This window comes from Pinus tabuliformis, chromosome 7 (genome assembly GCF_031772625.1).
Source record: "Pinus tabuliformis cultivar Carrire ecotype Pingquan chromosome 7, CPIR1, whole genome shotgun sequence".
Taxonomy (NCBI): Eukaryota; Viridiplantae; Streptophyta; class Pinopsida; order Pinales; family Pinaceae; genus Pinus; species Pinus tabuliformis.
Genome location: NC_142293.1, coordinates 454523087 through 454535924, shown reverse-complemented (window position 1 = coordinate 454535924; position 12838 = coordinate 454523087). Strand labels below are relative to the sequence as shown.

Here is a 12838-nt window from a genome sequence, read left to right as displayed (position 1 = left end):
ACAAATGGTGGAAGAATATGTGTTGTAGCTGTGCCCTAACCAGTGATCAGTGATCTATAATGTTGAACAACAATCTTCAGGGTATTTTCCTTCTTCATTATTGCTAAGCGTTGGGTCAAGTAGTCATCAATATGGGATCATTTTATGAGCATCCTGTGGAAGCCAAGGCGGGAAGGCTGACGTGGAGGGTAGAAGCCCTAACTGGTGGGCAGTTCCACAGTGAAGATTGGTGCCTATATTTGTGCAATATCTCCTTTATTGCAGAATCAAAAGGAAATTGATGAGAAGTTTGTTGGTGTCCAATAAAAGGGTCTCCTAGCTGTGAGGATGCCCTAACTAGGTGTAGATGCTACAACATGTATTGGTCACTTGTGGTCTGTTGGAGGGAAGCGTGAGAGTGGACCATGTGTGAATGTGGTCTGCTGGAGTATGGCGTGATAGTGTCCAAGTTGAGGTGTGCAACACTGTGATGGACAAAAGTAGTTTCTAGAGTGACAGTTGTTGAGCTCTAGGGTCTGATCAACCAGGAAGAGTTTGTGGCACTCAACTTGTGTGTGGAGAAGGACTTCTAAAGTAGATGATGGGGAGTAACTAGCTCGTGTTCATTGTGGGGGATGGACATCTTGCAATGATAGGTGGCAACCCTTTGTGCCCTATGTTGGTCTTCATCAAAGCAGCACAAAAAGACCATAGTGGGCTGAAGTCCCTAACTAGCTGAGAAGTAGTGGGTAGATTTAGATTTGTTCACAAACGAAATTGTGAACAACTCGACAGGAGTCTCGATGTGTTGTGGCCTTGATGGACTAACACACAACTAGAGAGCATATTGACAATCGAGGTTCAATGACCATGGACTTGGAGAATTGATAGAGGCAGGTGCTATAGATCGGGAGCCAAAGGACTAGGCAGGTACATGGTATGACCGAGGGGAGATGAGAGAGCCGACTATATCACTCAGTTGGTCAGAATATCTTGTTGAGGGTATATTGGTTTTCGGATTGAGACCAAGCCCCAGTTTTGTATTATTGTACTAATGGATGTAAGAGGGCCATTATCCCTGGTACGAGAGACCTAGACCATTGTATTATATGTTGTTTAATATAATGAAGTTGTATTGAAAATTTTAAAAAGTTGTCCATATTTTGTGCATGTGTGATTTATTGTTGTTTACATTCCACTGTGCAAAGTAGTGTCATTGAGATTCTTGGTTTGGTAGCATAAGAGATTTTAAGATTTTATCATAGACCCCAATGTTTTAAACTCTGACTTGGGTGACTTGGGTTCGGAACCGACCGAGGGTCGACTCTAACTCTGACCCAGTATCGACTTGGTCAGTTTGATTTCAATGACTCAGTCATTGTAAAGAATACATTAAATATTTATTTATTTATGAAAACACATAATTTTAAAGATTTTCATTCATGTTTCCAAACACAAAGCATTAGAATATCAAGAGAAGACAACATATGATCAAAGTAGGCTCATAAATATATCAATTATATCAAAATGGCATTCAGTGCACTATCTAATACATACATGATATAGAGTTCGAAACAAAAACACATAATCAAAGAGGGACCCTGCGGCCAATGTAGTCAATGTGGTCGGTGTATCTCCCACTGACCACTCTCCTTAGGGACCATGAAGTCAATGTAGTCAATGCGGTCGGTGTATCTCTAAATGATCACTCTCCTTAGGGACCATGCAGTCAATGCAGCTAATCAATCCATCTCTAACCTCCCCAATGAAGCTTCTACCTCCGGAGCTTTATAATGATACCTTGGGTTCAAAAAAAACCCAAGTGCATGTATAGGGAAATAGAGTTGATTGTTCCATCTTTGATCAATTATTTAAAAGATGGACCCATACTTAGCCACTCTATCCTTGTATGTTGCCTTTATTTTCTCCTTTGCTTGATCCATAGCCTCATAAATGAAGTCCATAGTCAATCTTTCCCCATCGACCAACCACAACACCTTAACAAACCGGCCAAGGGTCGAGCTTGGCTTGGCCGATTCCGTAACAAACCGGCCATCGAACCAGTTTTTCTACCAAGCTGGCCCAGCCAGGGGTGCGTCTTGGCTGGTTCTGTAACAAAATAGCCCTCGAACCGGTTTTCCTACTGAGCCAGCCAGACCAAGGGTCTGGCTCGGTTAGCTCAGTCGAATCCGATTCAGTCTAGCAGAATTTTAAAACACTGTGGACAATGTGGAATGTATGTTTATTTACCCTTACAGAAAAAAAAAAAAAGAAAAAGAAAGAAAGAAAAAAAAAAAAAAAACCTTGAGTTTCTATACGTGGAAATTTCTGTCATTAGATTTCTCTAATGCCAGTTTTTCAACTGTAAGAAAAAGTGAACCACAAAGTGTGCCTATTTCTGCACACTGAACAATAATTAAAACCACGCAGGGAAGAAGATGACTTCAGCCTCTGTGCCTGCTACACTTTTTCCTTTAAAACCTGCAAACCTACTGATGTCCTCTTGTCTGCACTCAAGATTCTCTTTGCCCTCCATGCTAGTATTAAACAGGTGCTTTAAGATTAAAAAATCCCTGTAGTGTGGTAGTTACGATATTTTTACGCATGCTTGGATGAAGACAAACTATCTCTAAATAAGTGGCGCTTCAAAAAATACGAGAGTTAGTATGGCGCATTCTTGTGGATGCAGGTAATCTGTTAATGGATGGGATTTCTCTCTGGTCTTAATCAAGCATATCGTACTGGGTGTTCCAGCGACTTTTTCTTTCAATTCACATATTTTCCTTTATGTTCTTTGAGCAATAGAAAATATATTCTTTCTTTATGAAAGTCACACTCAAGTACATGATTTTATTTCCAGCTTAAGTTCCATTGAAAACATTCGCAAACTGAATCTGACTGCCCATAACCTAAAGAAATCATTACAAAATGAAAAAATTCTGGAAATAAGTGCAACCTGTGAAAACCATAGAACCGTAGACAGCATTATCATATATAACTAATGAGAGATAACAGATATTTCTAAAAATGCAAACGAATCAAGCCATAGAAAAATGCAGTACCGGCCATACAGATTAGCGCAGTCATACGAAAACATAATGGAATTACAAAGATATGCATCAAAGAGCCAACCCGTCTAAGTGATCAACCCATTTCCCCTGAAACTCTTATGTCCAATAATCTAGTAAAAGTCTTTAAAAAAGATGGAGCCATGTTATCTACTAAAATTCCATTGATGATAGAAAAATTCACATATCAAGTACATAACAGATCTATAGAACCTCTGGGATGTAACAAAGCCTCTGAGAAATTGTTTTGGTAGGAATTTTTAGCAGAGACACCCTCAGAGTGGTGCATGACTTCGATTCTCATCATGAACCCAATCAATATCTGGCATTCAGTCTAATAAAGAGCTCGTAGAAAGAATGAACATGAATTCAAAGCATGTGTAAGGAAATCAGCATGTTAGAATGTCAATCCGTACGTAACACAAAATAAGTGCTACTAAGACTGGGACGATAATCAAATCATCATCATTTTCCACATACAGTACAATAAAACTACAGCTTAAGTCGAAGGATGGTGATAATATGAGTAATCATATTAAATCAAAACATTACATTGTCTTCATCTTCAACTGCACTCTAATATAAACAACTAAAAACCCTAACTATGGAAAACACTAGAGAACATATATAAAATATCTAAATAAATTTAAAAAGTTATAGAGAATAAAAAAACAGAAAATAGAAATAGAACGGCGAAAAAACAAACTCAAAACTTGCAAAAGCCCTTCAAAAATGCATTTCTATATAAGAGGCGGAGAAATGTTGGCAGTTTATTAGTAACAGAGAAAACACGAAGCTAATCTGTGTCGCAATACCTGTCGTTCTTTCAATGTTGGCCTCAATATATGAGATGCCTTAGTGTTGCCTTAGCTCTGGACACCAGATACCAAAGGTGATTACATAAAAGACAAATTTAAGGAGGTCAGCTGGTGATACATGATTCAATTTCCTCACGGAAAACTCGGCATTGCCTTCGGAGGGTTGTGGTCATCACACCTACAAATTCGAACATGAAACATCGTTGGAAACAAAAGCGAAACTCAAAGCCTGACATAAACATCAAGCAGCCCAACCTAAAACCAGTAAGTTGGGCATGAAAACATCGCTGCCTTAAAGATAGGGAAATGAGATGAGGTTATAGGGTGAGGGTTTGTGTCAAGCGGGCCAACCTAAAACCAGTAAGTTGGGTATGAAGGCCATCGCTGGTTTAAATATAGGGAAATTAGATGAGCCTATCGGGTGAGGGTTTTAGAATTAGGGTTAAGGGTTTAGTAGTGAAAAAGTGCATACTGAATTTAAGTCATGATTTAGAATTTATTCAATTTAGAATTTAGAAGATTTTATGATAAGTAAATTGAGATATTTTGTTATTTGTAATTTTTTACTAATCAAGGTATTTTGTTATTTGTAATTTTGTATTTTGGTTATAGACCATATATATTTTCAATAATTATAGTTGATTTTAAAAATTATATTAGATTTCTTAGAGATTATTATATTGTTTTGTAAAATTAAATAATATTGAGAATATTTTAATTAAAGAAACATTTTTTATTTTTTATTTTTTATTTAAAAAAAGATAGGATTATAAATTTTTAAGTTCTAGTTTAATTTATAGATAAAACAGTCTTTTTCACCAGAATTTTCCAAAATTCGGCAATACAATTTCAAGATTTTTTGTTGTTTAAAAGACATTTTTGAAGGCATAAATGGATTCATCACCCTAAAAAACTTATTCAAATTAAACAATCTAAACTCAAGTTTTTAAAATCTATCAGATTTTGATAAAAATTCATGAAAAAAGGTCATCTCTTGAGTAGAATCATATAAAAAATTAATTGTAATTGATTATTATAGAAACAAAAAATTGGAAACTTGTAGTTTTAACATAAAAACAAAATTAAATAGCAATTATAAAAATATTATAGTTAACTGAAATACTTTTTTATTTAAAAAATAAAATTAGTGAAAATATACCATTAATTTAACATGACAGAGTAGAAATAAGTAAAATAATGGTCAATAAATCATAGCTCCATGTATACACAATAAATAACCTAACAAAATTGTATCATTCCATTCAGAACCATAAATACATGGTTAATGAAATGATAATTTTGTTATAAGGATAAATTTATTTACATAACATTACATAATATAATTATCATGTTCATAATTGAGTAACTACCACCTTAGATCCATCTTAACCCTGGATCTATCAAGCATTGAGAGCGATCAAATCTCTCGAGGTGCAAACCTCTTTTTTGAGTGCAAAACTTGAGGAAAGGTTTTCACCTTGAGAGGTTTGATCCCTCTCAGCGCTTGATAGATTTGGGGTTAAGATGGATCTAGGTTGGTTTCAGTCGTCTGTAGTCATACAAATTTTTTTGACATATAATTATTTTGATCATTTTAAATATGTTAGATGTGTCAATATTAATTTGGTTAATTTAACTTTAACTTTTCTTAGTTACCTCAGTTTGTTGAGATGAGAGAGACTGTTAGTAACTTGAATGATGAAAAATGATGAAATAAAAATTTTAAGTGCAAAGTGACAATGTAACAATGTTGAACGATAGAAAATGTGAATAATAAGAATATAGTGAATTACAAACAATCTTCATTGCGATCAATTTGAAACTATTTTCTTCTACTGTTCTTATTGTCACACCTATTAGTTATGCTCTATTACCGTGTTTGAATGCAAAGTGATTAACAATGTTGAATGATGGAAAATGGGAATAATAAGAATGTAGCCAATTACAAATAGTTTATAGTTTTAAGAATAATACATTTCGCGTAAGTGAACATTTTATTTAAGATGAAAATTCAAGTATTGTATTTATAGTTGAATTATTGTAATAAGGAAGTCAATTCATGAATAATGTTTATGTGGGCACACTAAGAGAGAGTTTGTATGTTTTGGGGGTGAGATAGAGATATAGATGGAGGGGGGGGGAAGAGATAGGCAAAGACATGGAGGGAGGAAGAGATATAAATATGGAGAGGGAAGTGTTAGAGAGAGAGAGAGAGAGAGAGAGAGAGAGAGAGAGAGAGAGAGAAGGGGAAGAGAGGGAGAGGGAGTGGAAAAGGGAGGGAGAGAGATAGATAGATAGATAGATATGGAGAGAGAGTGTGTATGTTTGGGGGATGAGATAGAGAGATAAAGAATGAGAGACAATGGGAGATAGATATATAGATGGAGGGAGAAGAGATGTGCTTACACTGAAATCAACACACACTATTAATCTACTTACCTTAAAATTAATGTACATCATACATCTAGTTGCATCAAATCAGAAATCAACATCTAGACTGAAATCAATGCATCTAGTGCAAACAATCTGTAACACCCTCCTCCCACATCTACCCAAGCAACCAACCAGCCGAGGAAAACATGCGACGAGAGGCCACTATCATATGATTCTACTTGCTAAGTCATGTTAAGGAATTGGAATCGATGGAAACACACCATACAAACATTCAACATCATCTTCAGGACACTCAGGAACCAATCGAAGACTTTAAACAACTTGCCCTTGGGTCCCACTGAGATTTTGGACATCTTAAGCCTTAGTCACTCTCATGCTATAGGCATGACAACATCCAGAAACCTAGAGTTTCTCTCACAGGCTTGCTTGCTAGTGTCTAGAGACCCAATTTGCCAGTGTTATGCTAGTTTCCCTGGGATTTGAGCCACTTCTTCAGGCCCAAAGCCTACGTCACTACCCATAATTTCATGATACATTCTGGTGGGCACTAGTATTTTAGCAATAATGCTGCACTCCTGGGCTTCCTATTTTACTTTTATCAACCCGGCAGTTCGTAACAAACTTGGAAGCGACGGTGATGTATGCAGAAGTACTAGTTCTTACTACAGGCTCTCACTTGGTCAGCTGGCGTAAGATCACTAGGAGCTCAAGCCAACTTCTATGGATTCTAGAAGAAGCTTTATATGTGATGAAAGAAAGGAAATCTTACTCTACAGAGGCTACTCTACTTGCAGAAAGGAAGACTGAAATGTGAAGCAAACCTAGCAGACCCTACTTAACCAACTAATCCTACTTTTGCAGAAAGCACTATGAAAACCATGAAATGAATGCCATTACCTATTCTAGGAAGTAAACAACATCTATTCAAGATATTTCCAAAAGGAAATGAGGAAAAAACATCTTTTTGGGTTTTTGTGTACTTTTATATGAAATTGGCATGCATGTAATTTATTTGTTTGTGAATGTGGCAGCGATTAGGTGGCGATGGAGGGTGGTTTTGGGACTTGAGAGGATGTAGGAAGGTGTGGATGGGTCCTAGGAGGTCTCAGGAGGCCTTCTGGAATCTTTTCTTGCAATGGGACTTCAAACGGAAGCCTACAGGAAAATCCACAGAAGGATGCAGGGGATCTACAAGAGGTCTACAGGAGGTCTACAGGAGGATGCGAAGAGTAGTTTTGAAGGTTTTGAAGGTGTGAAAGTGGGTGGAAAGGGTATCTGATGGCTGGGACGACATTTTAGGGTGCCTAGGGTTCACCAAGAATTATTAGGGGAGAGACATATGGTTGGATTTGTTCAACGAAAGAAAGGAAAATCTATGGAAAAGTGCAGAAAACTAAGGCAAATTTTTTGTGGACTTTGGGCAACCTGTGGGGCATAGATCAAGGAGAGAATGTGGTGGCCGATAAGTGGATTTGATTTGAGAAGAGATTCGCCGTAAGAGAATTGAAAATCAAACAAGGAGATCAAGCAGGCAAGGAAATTAAGTACATCAAAAAACAAAATTTTGCATCAAGCTAGTCTAAACTCTGATCTATGAAAGTAAATGCTGAGAAATGCTACAAGGAAAGAAAGCATGGAAGAAGACTTATTGCAAAGATAGAAATGAACATGGTGAAATATATCTAAAGCAAAGCATTAACCTTTTAACAAACTACAACACTAGAAATCCTATGGAGAAGGAAAATCAAGGTTTTTGTGGCAGCAAGAGGGTCTTGGCCTCAGTTCATGGTCCCAAGGGGAGGAAAGGAGGACAAGGCTCTATTGATGGCCTTTTTGTATCTTCTTTCTGTTATAGACATATTTGGGCACTGGAACCCCAAACGCATATGTCCATAAACTAAGGACTCCTCAAGTCCCTAAAAGTGTTGCTTCATACCCTAAAGGATCATGGTCAGCTAATTACATCATTTCCAAAAAGTTCCACCTGAAAAACTACTCAAAAGTGGCAAAAACTGGACCATACAGGCTACTCCATGAACAAGGTGTGATTCATACTGACTGCCTAACTAGCCAGGTGTGATGCATACAAAAATGGCCTTCTATGGGGCGCAATGAGCGAGAATAGACAAATGGCAAAGATAGTTTGCAAGGTGGACGATCATGGAATCTTCTAGAAACTTCTCCTATGACACTTGCCTCTCTGAATTCACCCAGGGATGAGTAAGAGATCATGAAATCTCCAAGTGGAAGAAAGAACTATCAGTGGAATGAAACTAATCAAAAACACAGAGCTGACTCACACCCTTGCAAGACATCTATATATTGATCACACATCTGAGAGATCTGGAGGCTGTAATTTTGTATTTCGTAAGGAAGTGTTGTTGGTTTGGTGAGAAGAGACATTGCATTGTTGGGTGAATTGATTTTTCATGAGGTGAAGAAGGCTTCTACAACTGGGAGGATGATGCTGGGTCAGACAGCTGGGTTGTAATCCTCTCTTACATTACTATTAATAAAGTTCTTTGAGTTTTACTCCATATGATCTTGTATTTGTGAATATTATTGTTTCTAAATGCAATTATATGGTTAATGTCTTTTTGATTCCATATTGGTTATGATGTTTTAGATAGAGATGCTTTGATAATTTGTTATTACTTTGACTCTACAGGTACTCTTTGAAGCGGGACAAGTAGGAGAGGAGTGGCAAATTCTATCAAGGAAAGGAGGAATCAAGCTAGGCTCAAAGCGAAAGATCCAGGTTGGTCCTCTATTCTTCTCTTCCATCTATCACACTTAAAGGCACTCTTGAAAAGCTTTCATTGTTTGTTTCTAAGATAGCTACCTGTCTTAGTGAGACTTGAATCGACACTAGTTTTTCCTGAAACAAAATGGCGACTCCACTGGGGAATGAATAGGTTGTTTTGTTTATTTATTGTTTTCTTTATAAACTACAGATGGAGTCTGAAGTTAGCCAGCAAGGCTTTGAAATGCCTTTTTTATGCAATTGTGAAGTAGATAAACGCTGCTTTAGTCAATCTCCTAGTTGGTTTATGAACTAAACATTTGACTTACAAAGCATCTTAAGTGTCCTTGTGGTAGCTCAGAACCTCATCAAATCCTACCCTTATGCTTTGTGTTTACTATCCGTCATTACTCAGCCTAAATCATTGAACTTAGCTGCAAGTTTTGAGCAAAAACCAAGCTCAGTTTCGCTCCTTGACCCATCGTACTATCTGTAAATATGCAACTTGGATGCATCGCACCTCCCGTGTGTTGCAGGTGAGATGCATCCATGTTTCCCTGTGTTGCAGGTGCGATGATTGAGTAAACTATGTTTTCTTCTCTGAAATTTGGTTTTTCTCTTTGTTCTCAGCGGTATTCAGCAGTTTTGTTGTTCATGATCAGTACCTTCTTGTTGTAACCAGCTTCCTTCACATTATTTCAGCCTCCATCAGTTAGGAATTGTAAATGTCTTTTGTGTATTTGTCAACCATTTGCAATCCTCCTTTGTCGAAAGTAGCCTAATCAAACGATCATTTTTGATGCAAGTGTCGTAATTGTCATTCTGAATCAAAAGAAGAGTGTCGTAAAGTCTTCCTCTTCTAGATAGTTGATTGTACTTTTTTCATTGTACTTGATTTTGAAATTATTAGTATTTCAAGTGTCGAAAATAGTTTTAAATTCAAAATTGAAAAGTGTCGTCTTAGTCTTCCTTTCATTTTGAAAAGAGAAAATTGTTAGTACTGTCGCTTTGAAAGAAAATAGTTCAGATCTGTACTTAGCATTCTTTTTGTCATTCACACATGAAGAAAGTGGAAAATAAATACATGCATTTTCATCTGCATTTTGACTACTTGTGAAATTTGATTTATGAAAGTGCATTTAGTGTGTGCTTTATGCTCTCTGCTGAAAGAAAAATCGTTATCTTCTTTCCTTTGTAGCTAGGATTTTCATTGCTAAAAGAACATAAACGACTGTTTATCATTTTAGATTGCATATTTAGGAATTTCACATCTACATCACGTGGTGAACCTTGAAAGACAAATCTCTAAGAAAGATAAACTATAAAATAAACCTCAATGAACATAAAAACGCTTTGGAATCTAACGCAACACATCTAGAAGTCTAGGCTAGAGACGTGTTCCAGCGTCATAAAACCTGGTAACTATCGTTTTCATCGTAGGTTGGGTGATTCCTCCTCTTTGATACGACAAGTGCCAGTACGGATCTGTGCTCCCCATACCGTTGAGTATATATTGGGAGACCACAATAGGCTATCATCCTTTATCCTTAGGAAGCCGTGTCTACTGCCCTATCGATCGTAATGCACTAAACACAACATTCGGGAAGATTGAAAGCTATACATAAGTCCTCGGTAATTTCTCTATCATTTATCACCAAGGTGTATTTTTCAGTTTTACGATCGATTTGGTAAACCCTTTAGTTAGACTTCCAAAGCAATCACTTTTGTTCCTTTTCGACTCCTTAAAAGAAAAGGTCCATCTGAGCACTTGTCACTTCAGGCTCATTAAAAATCGAAGGAAACTAGAGTCACCTTTAGCTTTTTCTCGACTCTTAAAAATTGAAAAATCAAGCTGTGTCCAAGTGTCTTTAAAATTTATTTTAAACAGAATAACACGCTTGTTCCTACATTGATCTGAGGTTGAGATAATGGAGTCTACCAGTCAAGGAATTCTGCTGAAAGGAAATCCTAGTCCTTTCTCCTCTTCGGGAGATATTGGTTCTCCATATATGGCTACATTGTCCCTTCCAAGAATCACAATCGGCCTACCGATATGGCTTTTCTCAACCTCTGTCATTCAAAACACCATAATTATTCAACAATCTAATCAGCAACCAGATGATACTGAAGTTACCCCTTCGCCTTTTGCTTCGTTTGTTTCTCCTTCCCCTTCTTCCTCTTCACTTGGTGAAACTAGTGACACTAAAAACCAAGTAACTGAGAAGAAAAAGAAAGGGAAGGAGAAGAAGAAGAAACCCACTAAACAAGGGAACACCAAAGCATCGTCTGGTGAAAATCCACACACTAAAGTTTCCAAACCAAAAACTCCGTGCACAATTTGCAAGGATAACCATTACCATCGAGATTGCCCTTGAATCTTATGGATCTTGAGAGAATGGTCTCCCCGGTTGCACCATTCGATGTCATCAACCCCTAATAGCCAGGTTGACAACACACCATCAACTAGTGAAAAAGAAGTCAATCTTCAGAAAGGAAAAGTTAGAGTTCCATGTAGGTTATGTGAAGGTGATCACACTCTTTACCATTGTCCTTTTCTGGATGAAACCAAAAGCATTTTGGATAACCGTCCTGCTTCACCACAGTAGTTTCCACCTGGATACAAGAAACTCTTACGGAATCCTTCGCTAGTTGAAAACCCGATTGACGTAACTCAATTGTCGATTGAACCACCTATCATTGAAAGTGAACCTTCTGAGTCTATACCAGATCAAATTCAATTGGTTGAGATGGCAGTCGACCCAGTATTGCCTTCAAAAAATCCACTTTTAGATGATATAGTTTCCAAAGAGGATGAGAACGACACTGTTCAAATTATTTTTGTCGATATAGAGTCTAAGGAACATGGGGGCAATCTTCCCATTCCTTCGCCACAAGAAGAGACCCCCCCAATTCATGGAACTTATCCAGACATTTATCCAGTACCTCCTCTAAGCAGTCTTGTTGTTTTCTTTGACTGGAATTAGCTAGCGAAACCTCGCCTTCCATCTAATGTACCCTTTCGAATCATAGTACAGGTGTACAAAATGATCGTGTCTGGCACAATCATAGATGAAGGTGCTTCGGTGAGTATCCTTTCCTCAACTTCTTCGAAAGCACTTGGTTCACCATCACTTTTTCCTGAAAAACAAAATTTGTCGGGCTTCAACAAAGGAACTAGTCAACCATTAGGGATCCTTCCAAAGTTGCCTATAACTTTGAGAAAGAAAACCATTCATTTGAATGTGATGGTAGTCCAAGGTCCACTAGATTACAATCTACTCCTTGGACATGATTATATATATAGCATGGAATCCATTGTCTCCACATTCTTTTGAGTGATGTGTTTTCCACATGAAGGCAGACTGGTACAGCTTGTTGACCAGCTTTCATTTCCTGGTTCAAACACAGCAATAAATCAACCATCATCCCTAAATGGCCACTTCACGTCAACAATGTCTCTTTCATCTTCATCTCATCCACCTAATTACCATGGGTAGTTCAGTAAGTGTGATGAAGATTAGGGGGCATGCACCCTAGTCTCCTTCGACAGGTGAACCCAGAGGAAAAGAGAGATTTTCTTGAAATGGCATAATACTTGGACCGAATAACATTCCCATATAGGTTACCTAATCAGTCTTATGCGATTATTTCCTTTGTATGATTGTGAATGGAAGCTCACAGCATTCACCTTCGTGCGTTATGTGATTGGAAGCTCACAGCAATCACCTTTGTCTATTTCGATAGACATTGCAAAGGAAGAGTTTTTGTCTCCCAATAGAAATGATCTTGCCTAACCGCAAGGACTTCCATTTGATAACCTAGAAACTCTCCTTTTA

The 12838-nt window shown here is 37.5% G+C and overlaps 1 non-coding gene across 1 annotated transcript; it reads right to left on the bottom strand.

The window, feature by feature from the left end:
• Positions 1 to 3433: 3433 nt before the first annotated feature.
• Positions 3434 to 3520, bottom strand: LOC149247922 (small nucleolar RNA U31b). The gene has a single exon (XR_016267815.1). It is a non-coding gene; the product is annotated as a small nucleolar RNA U31b (small nucleolar RNA).
• Between the last annotated feature and the right edge of the window lie 9318 nt (positions 3521 to 12838).